At 39.3% G+C, this 22,010-nt stretch overlaps 1 protein-coding gene across 5 annotated transcripts in view; it reads right to left on the reverse strand.

Moving 5' to 3' along the window:
• Positions 1–22,010, reverse strand: part of OTOL1 (otolin 1) — an 81,312-nt gene that overhangs the window by 15,535 nt on the left and 43,767 nt on the right. For 4 of the 5 annotated variants that reach the window (XR_005822531.1, XR_005822532.1, XR_005822528.1 and 1 more), the window contains exon 3: positions 15,706–15,796. The gene's annotated coding sequence lies outside the window, so the exon portion shown is untranslated. Of the gene's footprint in view, positions 1–1,800; positions 4,523–15,705; positions 15,797–22,010 lie in introns of those variants that run through there. The other variant, XR_005822529.1, reaches the window with a different exon arrangement.

Raw genomic sequence — 22,010 nt, forward strand, 5'->3', positions numbered from 1 at the left:
CAAACTCTCTCACCTATAGCTGCGGTAGATATCCATAGCAAAAGTGCCCAAGTATTACCCATTTTGCAGGCTTCACAGTGCTCCCTAAGGGTGGCTGAATAATTTGTTTTGAATAATCTGCAGGAATAAGTTTACCATTTTTTAATGTATAATTAAGGAAGGAATCATCCTCCACTCTCCTAAACTTATTCTACTGAGAAGTTTCTTCCGGGTGGTAAATGCAAGTTCTTATAGTTGCCAGCACTATGCCTACTTAAAAAGTTAATCCATTCCTCTTTGAAGGTTAAGAAAATGCTAAGGAAAACAAGATACGAGGGCTTAGGTAAAGTGGGAGGTTCCAAATCACTGGAGCCCTGCTACATCTGCAGCAGCAGCAAAACGCTGCCTGTGAATTTACATCAGAGGGAGCATCCTGACCTCCATCCACCTTCTCTAATGATCACGGTTCTGTCACGGTTCCTAGTGCCACAGCACTAGGATGGGGGGAAAGGACAAGGCAACGGTGGGCCAGGAACACTCCTGTGAGTAAAGAGTAAAGGGGTCGATGCAGAGATGACCAACCTATTTAAAGTGACATAAAGCAAAGATCTAGGAGTGCTAGATCCACGATCCATGCCCCTCATATCCTACCCTCCATTAACTGCTCTGCAGCCCTTCGCTCTTTCCTTGCTGGCAGTAGGCTCGCTCTCCATGCAGCCCTCGCTGCTTTCCAGCGCTGAGCAGTAACACATTGCACCAGCTGCCCAGACAGTGCCACCAAGACAGTCCTCTTCTCAAAAGCTTTGTACTTAAGACAAGCAAGAACGTAGGCATGCATTCATAAGCTCTGCCATCTGATCCAGTTTCCACTAATGTTAACAGGGGAAAAAAACATTCTATTTAAATTTTTGAATATAAATATCATTTATCTTCAGCTGTCCCTTTGGTTACTGAAGACCGGTTAGGTAGTTTCCTATGTATTAGGTAATTTATATTTGTCTAGATATTGAATAAATCTGAAGAAAGGAACTCAAAATCCATTCAGAAACATTAATTCATAACAATTACAGGCTTCAAAAACAGAGGTCATGATGGAAGAGGTGAAGTAAAGAGCTACATTTGTGTGGAGTTAAATGAATTCTTACTAGAGTATTTCTCTACTAGAACTCAATTCAATCTATTATCCCTCTTTTTTGAAAAGTCTATAATTTTTTAGAATAACCCCCAAGTTAGAGCTTAAAATTAGCAAGATGCTCTCAGCTGAACACTGATAACTATCATGTATTGCAAAATATACAAATTCTGAGCACATCAAGAAGTACACAGATATAAGGGCATACTTGTTTCGTTTGGATATAAGTTGTAGAAACTGTAGCTCTACTTCACACTGCTATAAGTGTCTAATGACATATGCTTCTTTGCATGCAATATTAGTATCATCGGACAGGAAGGAAAGGGCTGACTATGGCAAAGAAATTCAAGCTCCTAGTTCCCAAAGCAGGTTCTATATCCTGAAAGAGGAAAAAAAAATATTCTATTTCAAGAGAATGGATCAAAATAATAATACACATATAAGAATACACAAGAAAATATTTTAGTCTGAATTTCTCCTAGCTATGTATATCACTGTATAACCACCTATAGGAGTCATTGCAACAAAAGCTATATGTTGCCCCTGTGCATTTCTAAACTGATAAACAGTTTGTTTTTTTGGTAACAGTTAATTGCTAAATTAATTTATTAGACCTCAATAAAGCCACACGAAAAAAATGACAAAGATCTTTCCTGATGTGACTCCAAATTTATTTAATAACCAATTTTATTTTTTTCCCCAGAAGTAACCTGCCATACTGTCAGCCAAGAGCTCAGCTTGACAAAGCATTTTTGTATCAACAGCTACTCTGGAAATACAAGGAAAGAAAAACTGCTTTCTAGGGAGCACAGTCCTGCAACTTATTCACCTGCATGGCTGAAATTTATTCAATTTAGAAGTTAATTTTCCAGTCTTTTTCCCTGTATTTGTTTAGACATGTAAGCACTAGGCAGACTCTGTCTCTGTGTAACCTGTAAGTCTATATGTATATAAACTAAATATGTATATGGAATAAGTTATTTTTCAAAGGCTGAATGAGAATATAAGCTACTACGAAAACGACTACTTCTGTTCAAAGTTGTAAATTATATCAATAAAACTTTGCAATCCAGATTACAGCTCTTAAATAGAAACAGGCCTGAGCACGAGTTTACCTGGGTTTGTCTGCAGCTGCTGATGGTTATAGCAGCCATTGACTCCACAAAAATGCAGTAATAGTTACTTTCAGATATAGATTGAAGCCTACAAGGGAGGTAGAGGCAGATGCAGATCTCCAAGGGCTGAACCCATTTGCCATTCCTGTTAGTTATAATTAAAAGGGACTAGTAGAACTGGGCTAATTGTTGCTCTCTCTTCAGCTATTACCATTTTGTTTTAACTGCTATTCTTGAGATTTAGGGAAATCTGCTCTCACCTACTAATCAAATTATCTATGCAAAACTACCCTAAATTATTTGTTCTGATCTTCCCTTGGAAGCTATTAGGAGAGACTATTCTATTAGTTGTTCTTATTCATTCTTTCATAAGTTTTAGTATTTTTCTATTCACCTACCAATCAAGTTAGTAAAAAAAAAAGTTGTTGCTTCCCATGTTATTGTAATACATTGAAGATAAGCATACTACTAATAATTTTATTTCCTTAGTATCAGAATTAGATGCGCCTGAGAATACATAGCCAAATTCCAGTCCCTTTGTAGCCAGCACAGAACTTGAGGACTTTATTTCCACTGTCAATAACACCGAGGACTTGGCTGAGTTGAATTATCTTTTCTTATGCAGCTGAGGTGCTTGTGTCTGCCAAAGTTCTCTGGGTGCCCAGTTCCCATTCATTTCAGCATACAATGTTTTCCAAACCCCATTTTGGGCTGAACTGTAGGAAGCTCTGAAAATCCCTGGTCATGCAAAGGCTAGACCATCCTCTTAAATTCTGTTTGAAGAGTCCCCTCTTATGTTCCTGAGAAAAAGACAGATGGCAAAGACACAAGTCAATGTGGCCAGCCACCTTGCTCTGGCTGAAGCACCATACTGGGAGGGAGAGGTGAGGAGACATCCCAAACATGACCATCTCTACCCTTTCTCAATACTATTTTTTCCTAGGGAAGGGGAGAAATCATCCCCAGCTGCAATTACAAAGGTAAGTAATACCTCTTATACAAACTATGAAAGGGCAGGAGAGCCTTCATGCTGGAATTACTGGGGCAAGAGCCCTAACTATCTCAAAAATGCAAAAAGCAGCGAAGTGAAATGACTGGCCTTGTACTCAGATCAAATGTCCCCTTGAATGGGTGACTATGGGAAAGCTTTGTACTTCAATTCAGTGTGAGCCATTCATCCGGGAGCCGTGTATTTCTTCAGCTTTGAGCAGGGATTTGCTTTGATAATCTAGGATGGGATGGAACAAAGTAAGCTCTCACCTAACTACAGCCTTCACCCACCTGTGTGTCTGGAAGTGTTCTTGTATAAAATTAATTGACATAACAATTTACTAGACCTGAGAGTACTTGTTCTTGTAGTGGGAATGTATATTTAGTGTCTGCTATTAATGAGTTCTTGGAAAATTTCCCATAAGATTTCTTCGGGCAGGGATACAAGATCTGCTATATCCATAAAACACAATAGCTTGCAGCTGTGTTAGCATGCTTAGTAGCACATTAATGACACTATATTATTAAGCAAGTTCAAAGAAAGAGCAAACCATTGCAAAATCCTTCCTAGGCCCAACAGGATTTTTAGCCCCCTAACAGAAGCTCTTCTATCTACTGACTCACGGTGTAGTTCGAGGTCTCCCTGAATCTCCCTACCCTACCCCGCAGCTCCCCAGCCACAGAGCAGACTGTTCGGGTTTCTCTCCCTACAACTCTTCACTAATCCCTTCCTTCTGCAAATTTAATAAAAGCCCTTTGCAAGATGTCAAAGCAGGCACTGAGTGACGCACCAGGCTGAAGGCACAGCACTTTGAAGAGGCATTAAGGGGAGGTCCAGGCTCTCAGGCACAGCTGGAAGCTCCCAGCAGGCACACCAGAGACACTGGTAGTCATGGACCTCTGAGGGATGCATCTTCCACTTTGCTTTCCCTTCCCAGTTGAGAGATTAGGTATGCCACAAAAAGTTGCCTAAAGTCACTGTTTAAATGCAATTGGTGCCTTCATCATGAAAAAGTTATTGCTAGACTTGATATAATTTCACAGTGAACTGTGGTGACTACTCTCATCACAGCTCACCTTAGTGATCTTATCAATATTAAAAGAAAACATCCAGTTCCACAGTACAGACTGGTGCATACAAAGCTTGAACCGTAGCCCAGAACACAGCAGCATTACTTGTGTTTTCCACCAGAAATTCCTTTTTGTGGTAGCCCATCGTGCAGGCACTGCTACCACTCCAGTTTCACAGCTAAATCGTGTGGGATCTGAAATCTCATCCAGTGTAGCCTATGCACTTCAGCACTACCTGGGGAAAACAAACAAAAACACACCACAGATTCAGCCCTAAAAACTGTCATGAAAGGGCTTATAGAGCTGCTAGGCAGAACAAGAAGTAGCCAAATGGGAGAAGAGAGGCCACCAACAGGCACAGGTTGAACAGGACAGGAGATGAGCTTGGGGAAAACAGGAAACAAAAGGAAGGGAAGGAAAGGAGAAAGAGGAGGGCTCGGTGGGCCCTCTGGGGCACCAATGAAAACAACTTGTGAAAAAAAAATTATTCTCTACAGAAAAGTGAATGAGACCCATCTAGATGAGATGTAGAGTGGAATAAGAGGCTATCCAGTAGCACCAGAAGTTCTGGGGTACTCCCCATAGAAGTGATCCCTTATCACAGGAAGGTTCAACAGTTTCAAACAGGGACATCACGCACCAAGAAGTTTCAACTGAAGTGCACACAGCCTTATTTTCACTGGAATTATCCAAATATGAAAGAAAGTCACGTCAAGTAATCAAGCAGGCTAATCCCCTGGAAATGACTAACCATAAAACTCTATGTGGGAAGTGGGATGTCCCATCAGCTGCACCAGTGTCCGCAATAAAAAAAATCCATTTTGCTTATAGTCAAAAAGAAGAAATTCAATGACAGATGGTCATCCTAAGTGCTATGAGTTGTCTCCATATATAATGGAAAATATATAAACCTTCTGTTGTGCAGTGGAGGAGAGAGGTTCGAACACCTGTTCCAAATTATTATGATACTATAAACATTCTTGGAAATTGGAAGGCCCCATGTTTTAAGAAAGTGAGAAGTGCCATTGCCAGCTAAACTAAATTGAGTAGGCTTGGGTCCAGTAAGCAGTGAAAGAGAGAATTATGTGTATAGCCTGCTGGCATACAGCTGATAAGAAAACTGAGTGGGCATAATGTTTAAGCCTAACACTGTAGAAATCCTGTCATTTTATCAAGTATATACATAAATTAGCTGTGCAAATGATATTTAATGTACTTCCATTGTTTTCTTTTCAGACTTGTCACCTCTGGAGTCCATCCACAGCAAAATGGATCATCTGAAATGTCCAAATTAAAAGAAACATTAGGTAGGTTTGGCTAAAATTTTTAAAAAAGTTTTCATCCAATATCTAGCAAAGACTGACTGAACTTTAGTTCACTCTAAGGAATAGAAGTTGTTGCCATTTCATTGCTTCTTGCAAACCCATTCCAAAGATGGATCCAAGCTCACCTCAGTATGCAATAAAGTTATCAGTATCTTCTGCTGATTCCTTCCAGAAAACATCCACGTCCTTGAAGCTCTTATAACAAAATGATGACAATCACAGAGGGGCAGCATATCCAATGATTAAGCTAAAAGGTATACACCACTTGCAACAGGCTGTGGCAAGTAGATGTTGTCCCAATGCCTCTATGCACAGCAGGTCAGACATCGGGAAATGCACGTTTCTGTTCCATCACATAGGTACACATTTGTTATTCAACGTGAATTGCTGTTTCTACACCATCAAGTGGGAAGTACTGGCATATTTATTGAACAAAAGGGAGAATCTTTGCAGCCCGCAGTTTCATAAGTTGGACAGATGCAAGAAGCTCCTCAGAAGCACCGTGCAGTTGATGCAGCCTTTTAGCATCCACAACTACACTGACAGCACCATTAGATATTAAAGAAACATAAGGAAGGCTTTATTAAGCAAATGTATTAAATTTATGATCAAAATTATTAACGTTCCCAGACACTTCAGTGTTTTAGGCAGGCATCAGTATGCCACCTTTCAACCTGGGGAACTGCTTACGCAAGCTGTATTTAGATTGTGACCGCATCTCCTTTGTACAGCTTTTGCATGCTTTTTGGTAGCACTGCTCCCTTGTACAACGCATACTATCAAATTTGTCATAGCAAACTCAAACAGTAAAATCAAGAAAATTCTATTGCAGTACCTCTTACTTTTCAGTTATCGATTAATCCACGAATAGCAACAGAAGTGAAAGCAAACAGAGCAAAAAATTATGGTTTTACATTTTTCCCCATACACACATTGTAAAAGGATTCGGGGTACAGCTCTCAACCTACAGAGAGGAGAGCTCCTCAAGCACTGAGATCAACATAGCTCCATCAACTTCAACTGCAGTTAAAGGAAATAGCAGCCAATTAATCATAAATGTTTTGCAGTATTTGCTTGGGTGAAAGACAGAGTATTTGAAGTAGCCCAAGTGCCATACTGGCTGATTCATCTTATTATTCTACTTGAACTAAAAATAAAAGACTTCCTTATAATTGGCTTACTTTCCTTTGGCTGAACAGAATTCAACAAGTCTATTCTAAATACAAGCAGACATGCTGCGTGCTTTTCAGATTTGCCTTTCAAAGCCAGACACTGGGATTACAAAACTGACACCCACCTCTTTCCTGTTTAAGATTATGCGTAGAGTTTTTTTTTTATGTATTTTGTCTTTTTTATTATTATTTGAGCACAGAACTTATATAAGTGTGCTTTACAGCAGTACAGAATTTTTAATCAGTTTAAAACTATTTAAACATAACTAATCTGTTCTGAGCATAGAAGTTATTTTGGAGGGTATTCCTCTTTATTCTTCCTTGAATGTTGATGAAAAATCTAGAGTATTTTTATGAATTAAGTCTACTTTATATACTTTACATGCTATGATGCCCAGTCAAGTTCTTAGCTTGCCACACTCCTGAATATGACTGTTGACTGTAGCTATGCTGATCCTAAAGAACCTATGACAATGAGAAAACTGGGCACCAGTAGGTTGAACTTGCCTGGTATGTATCCTCTGTAAAGTCATTCACAAAAAAACAAACACTTGGTAGGGTATTTCCAAAGCCAAAAGCAAAAGGTACAAGCCAAAAGTACAAGCAGTACTTAAGACATACTCTTTTTGTGGTGAGACTCCATAACTTTATCTGTTAGCCCTTAAACCAAAGGTGGTAAAAGACCAGTCCATTTACTAAAATGGAACATAGCCAAAAAAATCTAGAAGATTGTGTCTACCCTGCACATGCCGTTGCAGAAACATGCAGCACTGTCTACTTCAAATCCAATTTTTTATTTCCTGAATGAGACATTGTGGACAGGGCAGCACTAGTTCAAGTTGAGATCACATTTTCAAACTGCCAGCCTTCAACTTCATTTCCTCTACACAAATTATTACTTCTTTCTATAAAAATAAAAGCCTCAAGGATAAAATTTGATATTGCTTAACATATTGATTAGAACTATAGATCATAATCAAACATCAGCATACAGCATTGCATTGTCAGTCCTTGCTCTGATGCTCCTGATAAAATGCATGAAGCTAGATGCTGGTTGTACTTTAGCACCACTTTCAACGCACTGGTAATTGATTCATACTGGTCTACAGAATTAGGTTTTATCTACGTGAGTATATCGCCAAGTGCACAAAAACAGAAACCATACTTACATTATTGGTTTAGCAGTTATTAAAAATAAAAACAAAAATAGAAACAAAAAATGCACAAACTAAACTTACTGGGTAGAAGAGAATGCCTTTTAAGGTGTATATTATTTTCAATACTTAACAGATCTAAAGGTCACATAAAATTCAAGTAAGACCCCTAACACAAACAGTACTCAAGCACTGTAGGACACGGTCACAATTTAAGACGCTGTTGCAAAATCTGCCTACAAAGTAAAATAGAACCTTATTTAACGAGGTACTAGCATAATCTGAAGAAGTAGAGGCAGCTCTGGGGCTTGCTGTGATGTCCAGAAGGCCCCTGGAGACCAGCAGGCCCCAGAGCAAGCACCACGTGCCATCTGCAGCGCGTGCCGGTGAGGTCACACATCACGGCCATCCTGCACCCAGTCAGCCTTTGGACGGTGCTCCAGGCGTACATCTTCAGAAGTGGTGGGAGCAGAGATCTCTGAAAGCACTAGGACTTCTCCCCACCATCTTCGATGGCACCAGGATCAGGACTATGGAGAATTTTACATATTGAAAAAAACTACACGCATCATCCTACTTTTTGTTAAGTACACAGGTTCCTTTGGTGCTTTTGAGACAAAATGCAGGGAGTCACCACCCAAAGCAGTGGGTCCAGTTTGCAGTTTTGATGACCAACTTTCAGCTTTCACCAGCCCAAGTTAAGGCCACCAGTGTAAGCAGGATAAAAACACCTCCTACAACACAAAAGTGCAACTTTCTGGATGAATTTGCCAGCCTACTCTTCTACTGACTTAAACATTCCTGAGTTTCTACTTTACTTCCTTATTTTAAAAAAATTAATGTGAAAGACCTACTTTTACAGCAGTAACATCAATATTTTATATTCTCCCTTTTGCTGTAAAGATACCAGGCTGATTTATACATTGTTTAAAAAAAAGTACTGAACCCATCATATTATGTAATATAAAATACCACCTTTGTCTCCAAGGGAACATCACATTTTAATCCAAAGGTACAGAAATAGTCTGAGAATTAAACCTCCAACAAAACTCACAGTGGACAAAGTGTTAAGATAAAGGAAACTCTCATATTCTTTAAAAATGAGCTTGCTTTGCCACACAGCAATCCCAGAAGGACTTTAGAAAATTATTTTTTCTCTGACATAATTGGCACATCAGAGTGACAATGCATGTTCAGTAGTGTCCTAAATGGTCACAAATGATCTATTTTAAGTGGCTGAATAAAAAGCCATTAAAAACATGGCTGCACAGTAATGCTGATCATCAGCAACTCTCAGCCCAGCAATCTATCTCTGCCAGCAGGAATTTTTATTCTACCTTTTTTTCATTCCTTTATTATCCATTTGTAGACTGACCCGCTTATTGGAAATGTCAGGATTTTTTTTTATTATTGTTATTACTACTGCTTTTTATTTTAGGAAGCAAAGCAAAATAAAATTGTCATGAAAGTGTGTGCTTAAATTTTTTTTTTTTTTTTACATATGAAAGTATTTGTAGAGTAGATGATTTCATGATTAAGAAATGGCACACAACCAGTTAGACAAAAGCCACTTGGCCATATACTGACAAATCTCTAGTGTACAGGATTCATGCACTTTTAAAGAAGCTGTGAAAGTGTATACATAATCATGGATGGAGAGATTACTACTACCATGGGTTTTCCTCAGGAACCCTCTGCTAACATCACTAGAAAGTTCTCAGCACTGGTTTAAGCTTTTTGCTGTGACATGATACATATCTCAGTTCCATCCCAAAGACAATTTTGCAATTGTGTCTGTTTTGATAGATTTTATAAAATATACTAACAAGATGTAGTGCTGTAATGCAGAAATATCCAGAAAATATACAGAATAAAACACTTGTAACAGCCTCTACTAGGTGTTGCACAGTAACACTGACCAGAAATCTTTGAGTGCTTGCTTCTTTCTTCGTTTTTTTCCTCCCTTCTCCTTTTAAACCAGTGATCTAAAGTAATCCAACAAAATAGTTGCCCTGCCACCATTTCAACTAATCTAAACAAATCAAAGCTGAGGCAGTGGCACACATACGTAGGTACTGACTTGAGAAAGTACCTGAATCCCTCCAAGGTCAAGCACACACTTGAGTTCTTTCTGAAATAGGACTGAACTTGCTGGCTTTAAGTGGAAAACAGTAGCAAGTAAGGTTCTGTATAGGTAAATCATGGCTTCCTAAATCACACTACTTGGGGAAAAAAAGAACTCAGGGACCTGTTTCACTTATCTCCATTGTCTTCTGACATTGTGGACCAAGAACCATCAAAATCATCCACCTTCAGTCTAGGGCACCCATGTGATTTTTGGTACTCCAGAACTTTTCCGTCAGCAAAATGAGTAAGTGATCCCACCACCCACAGACTGCCTGACTTCATCCCATTCAGCCTCGCTCATACTATATATTAAATACTCTAGATGATATCACCCACAGCCTTAGCTGAACTGAGGGCTAGCGGTGTTTTGGGGCGATGGCAATAACATACACAGCTGGTGGTCTTGCTATCAGCAAGGCGTTTTTTTTCCTCTGCTATTCACATACGGACAATTTGGGTGTTTGCTACACCGCACACACCCTCAGGAGAGGCCCAATAGCAGCCTTCAAACATGTAAGAAGAGAAGAGAGGATGCTTTCCTTCATGCCTGTTGGGAACAGTACAAGAGTAATAGGCTTAAACAGAAGCAGAAATTTAACTAGAATACTGGGATTTTTTTCTACTACTGAAGAGCGCTAATCAGTGAAACATTATTTAGGGACCTCCATCAGGATAGGTTTTTTAAGAGGTTAGACAAGCATCTGCCAGGCAGGCAAAGAGGCTAGAAAATCTCTCAGTTGTAAGAAAGTGGGCAGAGGGGCACCTTCCTAGGGGCAAAAGTTCACTAGACTTTCCCTGTGCTTAATTCAGTAACTTGCTCGCTATCAGTATTTCAGCTAAAAGTTACAGAGGCCAAGTGACCTTCCCTGTGGGAAAGAACAAAGCCAGTGCAAGAACCAGGATTATAAACACAGACGTGGAACACCTGCATAACCTTTTGCAGCTCTCCCATTGCATATGTGTGTATCGTATGTATGTACATGTGCACAGAACTGTACGTATGCACACACACAAATTTTCACAGTTACATGGCCCGTAGGCAGGAGGCACTCTGAAGGGCGTATCAGTGCCTCAGCAGGGCAGGGATGCTTCCATGCAAATCCCCCGCGGAAGCATAAAGCAGCTTCCACTTAATTCTTCGGGAACAGAGGGGTTTCCCTCCTGGCCTTGCCAGTGCTTTATCCTTCATCCATGAGAGAAGGCTACATGATATTTTATACGTTACATTTTTATGCACACTTTATCTCTCCTCCTTTTCAAGTTTTATTTAATAGCAAACAGCTTGTCTTCTTAACAGTAAAGAGCAAAGTGACAGAAAACAAATTAGTTTCTAAATTTAACAGTGTTACGTTGCCAAGGCAACTGAAGATCTACAATTACACAAAGCAAATAATACCCACTTGTAGGAGCAGAACCAAAACTAATTCTAGAAAAGATTTGGTCTTGGAATATAATTACACTCAAATAACAAACTAATAATTTTAAAACTGTATTAGCTCATCAGGGTTATATCTGGTTGCATTCAGGAAAGTCAAATACTCCCAGGTTATACTCAGGAAATGGCTTCTGAGAGACAAACAATGAAATCTGTATTTGCCAAGTTACAAGAGGTTTATATGTACTCCCTACAGCAGTCAAAAATCATTTTTGTATGCAAATGAATCATGTCTTGGTACCCAAAGTTTTACAAGAGATTTGTTTAGCTACCAAAGATGTACGGGAATAAAGCAATGGTGAATACCAAGTGAACTTCTCAAGGTCCTGGTGGCAGCATGATCTCCAAAGTGGCACAGGAAGCAGGAGACAAAACATGAAGAATTTCTGATTGTTTCAAAAATATCCCGTTTGTCCCAGGTACAAAGATCTGAGGCAGCCATGGAAAGCAGTAAGAAAAAGAAAGAACAGCACCAATGCTGGATGTCAGCGAGCAGAGTGCCCGCTGAAGGGTGCTGCGCAGCACCTGCGCACAGAACTGGGAGCTAATCGCCTTTCTGAGCCCGCAGCTCCACACCCGCAGGAGCCCACATGGGACTGCCTTTATATAAACAGCTCTGAAGTGTGGGAAATGAAAAAGGATATCTGTAACCAGATGCCAAGTTCAGAGGTAACAGGCACTTCTGATTGGCCTTCTGGAAAGGATACCTTAGTGAAGAAGGCATTCAAAAACCCCACGTTCTAAAAAACAAATATCAAGTTTAAAGTAGGACCTGAAAAATGTATTACATACAGGTTATTTTGCATGTTCTTAACTCACCTGGGTATCTTACTGTCAAGTGAGTAGAGGGAAGCACTTGTCTCCAGATGCGTCCAAAAAATGTTTATTATTTCTTTGTAATATGTCATAATCCTGCAGCGTGACTGACTAGCCTGATGATGTTTTGGAAAACCATCTGCCAGTTGTCGTCTTTTTTGAGGTATAACCACAAGATAAATAGTATTCCTCACTAAAATAGACGTTGCACTCAAGATGAACCTTACCTCTTCCAACTCCCCTTTCTGTGTGCCCTCTTGTATAAAGAGCTTACAAAAAATCACCTGCTGAAAAAAAGTTATGCAAAACTTATCTGCACTGCAGATGTCAACTAAGCACACAGCACCCCTTCAAAATCCAGATCCCCCAAGGATTGTTCCAAGTGAACTCACTTGGGCTCTGCAAGAGGCGTGGATCTGAATGCCTACGTGACAGGCTTAAAAATGTAGCAATACCCCCTCTATATTTTGGTGTTAAGACCTCTACAGATACCCACAAGCTACTGAAATGCTACGATGATTGTCTGGACAGGCCTGTAAATTACCTCCGAGGGGTACGTGAAGCATTGCTGGGTAACAGGAAGCTCTGAGCTTTAAGTGCTACGAGACCAGGGAGCTGGAAGGGCTCCTGGGCCTCTCCCTGCTGACAGTCCAAACCTTTACTGCACCTCAGCACTGCCCTCACAAACCTGGACAGGTTTCTTACACAGCATTCCCACTCCTCCTGCAGTCAGAAGCCTTCCATTAATTTTCAGCCTAAATTTATTCAAAACTAGTTTGTAAATCACTTGTCCTGCTGACAAAAAAAAACATCCTCTAGAGTTTACCCCCTCCTTTCCCTTACACCCAGATGTATTCATACATGGCAATCATTTCCCTTCATTTTGCTCAGCTAAATGAGCAGAGCTGCTTCAGCCTCTGTTGGGACCGGCTCTTCTGTCCCCCCGTGCCACAGCCTTTCTGGGCATCTGCTCTGGCCCAAATTCTGCTTTCCCCGAGCACAGGTAGCCACAGCCCCAGACAGATTTCAGCTGAGGACTCGACAGCACCTTTCACAACACGCTGCATTGTATTAACAGGTCAGAAGCATCGACTAAATGCCCCAGAGGTCTCTCTCTTCCTGCTGGTGCTGAATGATATTCATGTTGTTAGTCCTCAGGACATAACCCTGAACTTGCACTACTCAATTTCATCATAATTCCATTATTCTCATCTTCAACACCATCCAGCTCTGCCTAATTAATCCAATTTTTCTCAGCATTGACAGCGTCTTCTGGTTTTATGTCATCAGAAAATTTCATTAGCACATTTTTTACTTTAGTGCCAAAGTCATCAGCCAAAAAATAATATTTCTCTTAAACCAGCTTTTCAAGGAACTCCACTGATAGTTATCCCCTTGCCCACTACTCTTTCAACACAACCTATTGTTCTCACCTCTTTGGTTCATTTCTTAGGCTCTTTACAGTTTTTCTATTAAATCTAATTATCTCCTGTTTAACTACTAATTGGCTTCCTGGAAACCCTGCTCCATGATTTAGTCTTTGGAGACTAAAATAAGCTTGCCTGTTTATGTGGGCAGGAACAGCATGCTGCCCAGATTTGTGGGTCACAGTCACTGTGCCATCAGAAGGTGCAAAGGGCAGCAGCCAAAGCTGCCCTAATGCCTTTTATGTGTGCAAGGACCGCAGGCTGGGCCCAGCATCCTTCTTTACAACATCTGGATGGCTAAAATGGCTGTGGGGCTACCTACACCTAGATTTCCCAGCTGGCTTAGCACCAAGAATGGTCTACCATCTCCCTGCTCTTTGATAAAGAAACACGCTCCTTACATGGTAATTAAAAAAAAAAGCTTCAAATAGCTAACACTTTTTTTTAAACACTAAGTTTGCACTATTAAAATATCATAAGCATGAGACACTTTTTAGAAGACTCCCCTGGGCAAAATAGGTATTCCTATAAGGAATTTTTCAAATTGTTCCTTTTTCAGAAATGGCACTGATTTCAGCAAGGTTACACCATGGATTAATGTGACCCAGTCTCTTTGATACACTCAAAGCAAATCAATCTGTCAAGGGTCTCAAGCTGTGAATACCTGCTCAAATAATTAAAACACTCAGCAGGGAACTTATTCAAAAGGTCAACTTTTAACAAAGATGAATTCAATTATATCTCATACCCATAAAATCTGAGACATTGGGTAATCCATTGTTTTCTGTTAATTTATCTCTTATAACAGCATTAAAAAATGCTACTTATTTACACAAGTAGTTGGAAAGAAATGGCACATGCACCTCAAACTCATTTATCATGTAAAATTAATGCAATATATTACACTGCTGGTCTCCCGGTGGACAGTAAATAAAAGCATTTTACTTTTAGATTACTGAATCTTTATGAATAAAAAGTGGTTTTATGTTGCAACATGCTTAAGATAAGTATCCCTAGGTGCAGATAGAGGATTATATGGTACTAATTTAAGCCTTTCTTCTGCAAAGCTTTTGTGGTGGCATCCAATTTTCAAACCAAAGGAAGATCATCTTCACACAGCCAATATGTACACCGTGCAACACAGAAAGTGTCCCTCTCTTTCTTGTCCTCTTTCCCTGAGGAGTTTCCTAGGCAAGCAAAGGATTAGATATCTAATAGACTAATTCAAGAACAGGAAAAGTTTTCAGTGAATTCAGGTGGAACAAGAGCAAGCTCTGGACCCTAATGGGGCTGAACTCACCACCCTAGGATGGTGTTCTTTAGGCACTCAAAAGCAGTCCAAGGAAATAAAACTCAGTTCACTAGTAGTATTTATAATCTGTGTCACAATCACTAACTATGATTCTTCAGAACTGAGACAGCTAAAAATTACCTAGCTTGACCAAATAAACTGATCTATCTGAATTAATCTAATTTATCATTATATTCTTCATTTCTTCAGATAAGCATGAAACTGGGAGTTGAAAATATCAATATCTAAGAAGTAACAAGTGCATATTTCTGAAAGTCAATTACTTTGAAGACTTTATTTGACTGGCTGACAGAGCAGTGGCTTACATGCAACAGCAAGGTGAAATTTAAAACATCATATTAATTTTTGTTAAACAAAATTGAAGGAAGACATGATCCAGCAGAAATTTAAGAGACAGTCTTCATTTCACACTAATTCCCTGAAAATAAGCAACATCCCAACTTATTTCAGCAAAATTTTTTCTTCTCTATAGATTATTCTGAGCAATTCCCTACTATAATGGAAAAGGTCTTTGCACTGATGGAGCCCTTAAAGGAAAACTCCAGTTATGTGGGGATCTCCAATAGATTTTGAGCACCTCCACATTAGAAAGTGAGAGGTGAGAGTGAGACTTAGGGTTAGTATTTACCTTTACACTTAAGAAATCTTACCTCTTACCAGGAAGGAATAGTCAGAGTAGCCTGGGTTTTCTGCTCGGACTGTTTCCCCTCTAGGAAATAAATATTCCTCGGCATTGTTCACCTATAAAAGAAGGAAAAGTGCTGTCAAATAGCTAGTCTTTACTACCCCAGATATCCACCTTTTGCAATAACAGGGCATGAGCTCTTCCTGTGGAAACCATAAAAGTGAGTTATTGCATCTAATGGGAAGAAAGAACTCAAAGACCACTGGTCTTTAAAGAATATATCAGTAAGGTAATATTAAAAAAAAGCAGCAATTAATCAGAATAATTCAGGAGACCATTGCAGGTATAGCAAAGACCAGACACTGAAGTTCAGTACTGACTGTTTTGGCTAACAAAACTTTAACGCATAGAGCTACTCTTCAGGGGGTCTTAGGACCCAACATACAGGCAGTAAAGCTTCATTCTTCTCTGTAAAAGAAACAAAACTGCACATTTTCCACACCAGATTATTTTCAGCTTTTTCCTTTAAAAAATTTGCTTCCAAAACAAAATGCCTTCCCCCCCTAAAATTTACTAATTCATTTACTAATTCTCTTAGATACACTTCATGGGTTCTACCCGGCTTCTCTGATGATATTCAGTACTAAGATAACACTTCTGTCCAATGCACATATGTTGTCTGTAACTGTGCCTTCATAATTACAAGAAAAATCTTCATCTTTAACAGGAGAAAAGATATATGATAGCAGAAATGCTGCTAGGTCAAGATTAATGAGCAGAGACAGAGAGAGTGCTGTTTGAGGTGCTTGCAAAAACTGAACGTTCCCTTCGCAGAGTGTATTTCATTGCCAGAGATCCAAATCTCTTCTCACTTGACCTTTAACAAATTTCTGAAACTTGCAGGGTCAGAGCTTTTGCTAATCATCTACCAATCTTGCCATGCTTACTGCTAGAACAGGAATCTACTACTTGTAAGATGGATGATGGAGCGGAAAAACCATCAGTTCATCTGAGAAGGGTAAATTTTTCCTCCTTTGATGATGGATGAGAGCTATTTCTTCTTTCTTCCTCTTCATTTCTCTCTATTGCCATGCAAGAACTTCAGGTAGGAAACTAGCTTTGGTACTTCCCAGAACCCTCCTCCCACAGCACCCACATTTGCAGACTGCTGCTTGCTTTGACATGCTTTCAGAGAAACTCCAGTCCCACTGAAGAATTCTGGTCATTGAGAGAGTTTCGAGACTATTCTGTACTGATCCTCAGCTCAAAGGAGAAACTAAATGAGACGCAAGAGGGATTAGTGAACTCAGGCAGGCTGAATCAACATTAATATAGTTGAACCATCAACACCGAAAGATGTTCCGTGTCGCTCCATAACACTGTTTGACTCATAAGAGCAGATGTGATCATTATTGAAATTAAGGGCAGTATATTACTTCTTGGAAATGAATATCATTGCAGCTAAGCTGAAAACTGCATGGAGGACTAAGGAAAAAAATAAACTCCCTTCTTCACAGCCTCTTGACTTCTAAGATTTCTCATCAGAACACCAAAATATATTCTTCAATATATAACTTCAAAATTTATGAAGGCATACAGCGAATACAACATGAAATATAACACCTCGATGTTTGTGGACTGCCTATTTTTAAAGGATTCATCAAAAGATACAGTAGACTAACACATGAACATACATATTATCAAATAGGAATTATCTTATTGTTTTGCGATTTTTAGTAACTTTGGATTTACTTTGCATGAAGTTAAAGCTAATTTCACCGTTGACAACATTCAAGGCAAATAGGACATGCAATGAAAATTATAACTGGTCTAGAAAACACAACTATTGATGAGAGACTAATTAAAAAGAGAAAAGCAGAAAATACTGGGAAGTGTGTGAAAACCATTAGCAGAGTTTAGATGTGCATCTGCATGGGATAACGTAGGTAGATCTGGAGATGCAAAGGGATCTCTAGTCTGGGATCCTACAATTCTGTCCCACTCTGCAGCCCAATGAGTCGCAAGACAATTGTTTATGTTGGAAGAAATGAAATAGAGGTGCCATAGGGGAGACAGATGTGCAAAGTTTATCTGAAGGGCTTTTTGTTTCTAGGGTGAATATTCTTTTCTGTAGAAACTATTGACATTGAGAGTATAAAATTAAACAGTGTGAACAGAACCTCAGCCCTGAACAAAACTGAATTTGTACAAAAAGTATAAAAGTACATATTCTGTTTTCATTCACATTACATTATATATTACATCTTTAAAAGGATAAAAAGAAAAGCTTTTCTTTTAAACAGGTGAATTGAAGTTTACAGACAGGATGTAATAACTGCATATTTGTACGCAATAAATGAAATACCTGTTATTCTGTAATCAGCCTTTAGATAACTCTACTTGAGCCCTTTGACTGTAATATTCTTGCTATTTGGGGATATGCGATCAATCCTTCTACTCAAGGAAAGGTATCTAATGGTTTTTCTTAAATTACATGTTTATTTTCTTTGCTTGCTGGCATTCTGAGCACTTGAACTTAACATAATTAGGAAGTTGCCTCAAAAACATAAACAAAGCCCATTTGTTTCTAACTAATTCAATATATTTGGCACGCATTCCTTCGAAAAATTGTACTCTCCTTTGCAGCAGCTTAGAAGCCTAATTATAGACATAATACTCATCAAAAACGATACCTTCCCTGTAGTCCCAGGAACGAACACTCTTGGAAGCAAGCTATTTCAGGAGATATAATTTTCTGTGACTGCCATCCTTTCTCACTCCTCCCCTGCACCTCTGAATGTGCTGAGCAGTCTGTCCACATCCACACTCTCACCCTGAATGCACACTTCAGTCTTCCACCCAAAGTCTGGAGTTACCTCTCCCAGACTTAATCTCAAAGTTTATTTTTCCTCTTTCTCTCATATTTCTCCATTGATAGACATTTACACTTCTATAGAGCAGGCTGCTCTGCTACCTAGTCCCCCCATCCCCTCCCTAGTAACAGCCGTCCCTCCCCACTGCCATCAGCCTTGCCTGCTTTTAACCTCGACATCATCTGTATACGCTCAGAAGCTAGCTAGCACAACTAACATCATACACCCAGGCAGGCAACCTGGTTCCCAAATAAACCTACACCTTCTGTAGTACAGTATCACAGACCACACCATCCACCTGAGAGCTCGCCTCTTGCCAAATCATCAGTTTTTCAGGCAAGAACTGTCTTTCTATGCTCTAGACTGTTCATAAAACACCTCAGGAGACACTATAACATAAATACAATACAAATAAACCCCTTTCCAAAAAGGGTTCAGAAAGAAGGCTATGTTGCTGCTCTGTATCTGATAGCTTCAGTAGGCCACGCTATCAGGTGAAGTCTGTTCACCTTCAGTCAGATGTTCATAGTCTAGGAGTGATATTGCTGAAAAAAGTCAGGAGAAATTTCAGACTACTTATGAGGAATGAAGTTTCCAGAGATGCTGAAAACACAGACAAAAGAAGAGTCCTCACCCAAAAATGCTCCATCCACAGTGACCAAATGCATCTGTACCTGCAAAGTTTTGCAGGTCATACTCATGGGTATTTTTCCTCTGTTTAAGTTTCTAGTACCAGATGTTTTTGAAGAGTCACCATGCAAACAGGGGTTGATATGAAGCATTTATGGAAGAAAATGAAGAAAACAGAAGCATTTACACAGAATGTTCAGTTGAGCCACATGCCCTACCACACCCGTTGGCCATAGCAAAGCAGCAGCTACGCTCTTCCACTTTAGTGGATTGCAGATTATGAAGATCACCTCATACGAAATGTGCCTTAGAAGTTCACTACGCTGGGAGATGAGCAGAGGCTTAATTGGATCCTGACAGGATTGAACACTTTCCAAGCGTTGACTGATCTTCACACCCACAATGCCGAAATCTGATGTTCCTCAATCAACCCAGACCGGTCTAAGTAAAACTTCTGTAGTTTCTGTGGAAGCCATTGAGACAACATCTGTGCTAGAAGCAGTATGGTAAATCAAAGTTTGGGGAGCTGGGAGGGAAATTTTAAGAATGGGTTTTCCCAATAGTGTCTCTTGTCTTCCAACTTACAGCTAGATGCACATAGAATTATAAAAACCTATTTATAAAAATGGATTTATAAATCCACTGGAGTCCAATGGAATTATAATAATTGATTATATTATGCATTATGAATATGTAAAGGATAAAGACTTAAAACACATGGGCAAAATAGCCATATGTCTTCAGCTAAAGCAGGATTATCATTTGGATCAAATTGTTGCTTCATTTATTTTGAAGCATTACGTACAATTTAAAATCCCTTAATGCAGCAAAGACTGTCACCACATTTCTCTCAAGGCAGCAAATAAATGAATTATGGGGAGAATCAACACAGGCACACACCCTGAGCAGGGATGCTGCATATACCTGACTGCAAGGGATAAGTTTCTCAGATCTCACAAAACTGGGGTGAACCTTTTCTGGCATTGGTGTTGTCTTGTATTCATCCTTCTGTAACACAGTGCTATGTAAGGTAACTTCTTTGCAGTTACCCCCGACTGTCCCCCTGGGGTCAGCTGTCTCGGTCTATCTCAGACTAGAAGTACAGTCAAATTAAGCTCTTATTGTCAGTTCCCCCTTAGACATTCAGAAAACACAAAAAAGAAACCACCCAAAAGCAGATTTCTCTTGGTCCTATCGGCATAAATCATTCCCAGATAAGCTACTTGCCCTTCTAGCATCCCTCTGGGGAGGATGCCACCTTCCTCCTTCCCTTTCCCTCTAAAACAGAACAGGGAAGTAAGATAGTGACCCCTCTTTCAGTATCAACTGAGGACAAGAACATTGTCCTTTTCAATTATATTTCATATTCTCCTCCTCTGTTTCTATAAAAAAATCCATGTTCATTTTTGTTACTTTTTTTTCTTGTCTTTTCCTTGTAGGCTGACCATCTGCTGCTAGCACATAGATCGAAGACCTTGGTAGAGCTACACTGGTGCTTGCACTTTTGTCAGGTTTAGGCTACATCCTAGGCAAATCCTAATAAAACACTTAGAAGTGTCAATTCATTTTCCCCCCAACAACACCCAATATTAAAGCACCTTAAACACTTTTCCCTCTTTGTTGTTGTACTGACAGAATCAGAATTAGCAATAAAAAAGTAAATACTTCTCCCCCCACTCCCCACTGGTCTTCATTCTAACAAGATCCTTTTGGGAAGTCCTTGTTAACTGAACCTACAAGTTCTATCCATTGCCACCAGATAAGCCAAGGTCAAAGGTTTGAAAAATCTGAGAGTTATTTTCATTTTTCTTCTGGGGTGCATTTTCTTTTTGCAGCCTGGACATCCAGAAGGACATACATCTTTGCTGATCCAAAGAGGTGATAAATTCAGTATCCTTTATCTGACCAAAGGCATTCATTTAACTAGGCATCTAACACCAAGCCATCAAAAACTGTAGGAAACTTATTGCCAAGTATTTATTATCCTAATCACAGAAATAAGCAGCATAAAATAATATCAGTATGGTTTATTTGAGGAGAGCTTTGATTTTATAGCAGTCATTTTTATCGAAAGTTCTACACGAATTGTGCAGCAGTACCATAATATGTTCAGATAATGAGACTGCAAGTCATGCAGTGACAGTAAAGTTCCTTTAACCTTTGTTTACAATATGTGAAAGGCTTTTTTTTTTTTATGAACTACAGTACATGGAAAAATTGCTATGAAATCTCAGGAAGTACTGGTGCCATAAGTTATGCAAATTAACTATAAAATACTAGAGAAGTCAACGTTACGTCACCATCTTGATGGATAGAAATATGTTTAGGGCTGACAGGCAATCTGAAAATTACCATTACATCTCATTTCCTCTTCTGAGGGTTTTTGTTCTTACTGAATGAGGAAGATCTTGAACATCCTGATCAAACAGAAGAAATTGGCTGCCATCTTCTGACACTTCACTGATAATGTAGTGTAATTTTGCTGAAGTAATTGTCCTGATTCTGTTGTAGAAAAGCCTTTTTAACTTTCACAGGAGAATGAAATGTTAGTCAGGACATGGGATATGATTGGTAATGTCCTTAAGAAAATTACAGCACAAAATCCTTCAGTACCCACAGAATCACCTGAAGTTTTCAAAATGAAAAGACCCACTGAAAACAAAGCGTGACATGCAAGAAAGACCACGACATTGAAATCTCAAGAGTATAAAGAAAATGGATTCATTTTTGTGGCACTTGGTGTTTATATTACAATTTTACACTGGAAAAAAAAATAAGATGTTAGAGTTTCTCATGTTCAATAGAGTCCACAATAAATGCTCTATGT

The sequence above is a fragment of the Cygnus olor genome, chromosome 9 (genome assembly GCF_009769625.2).
Source record: "Cygnus olor isolate bCygOlo1 chromosome 9, bCygOlo1.pri.v2, whole genome shotgun sequence".
In the NCBI taxonomy this organism is placed as follows: Eukaryota; Metazoa; Chordata; class Aves; order Anseriformes; family Anatidae; genus Cygnus; species Cygnus olor.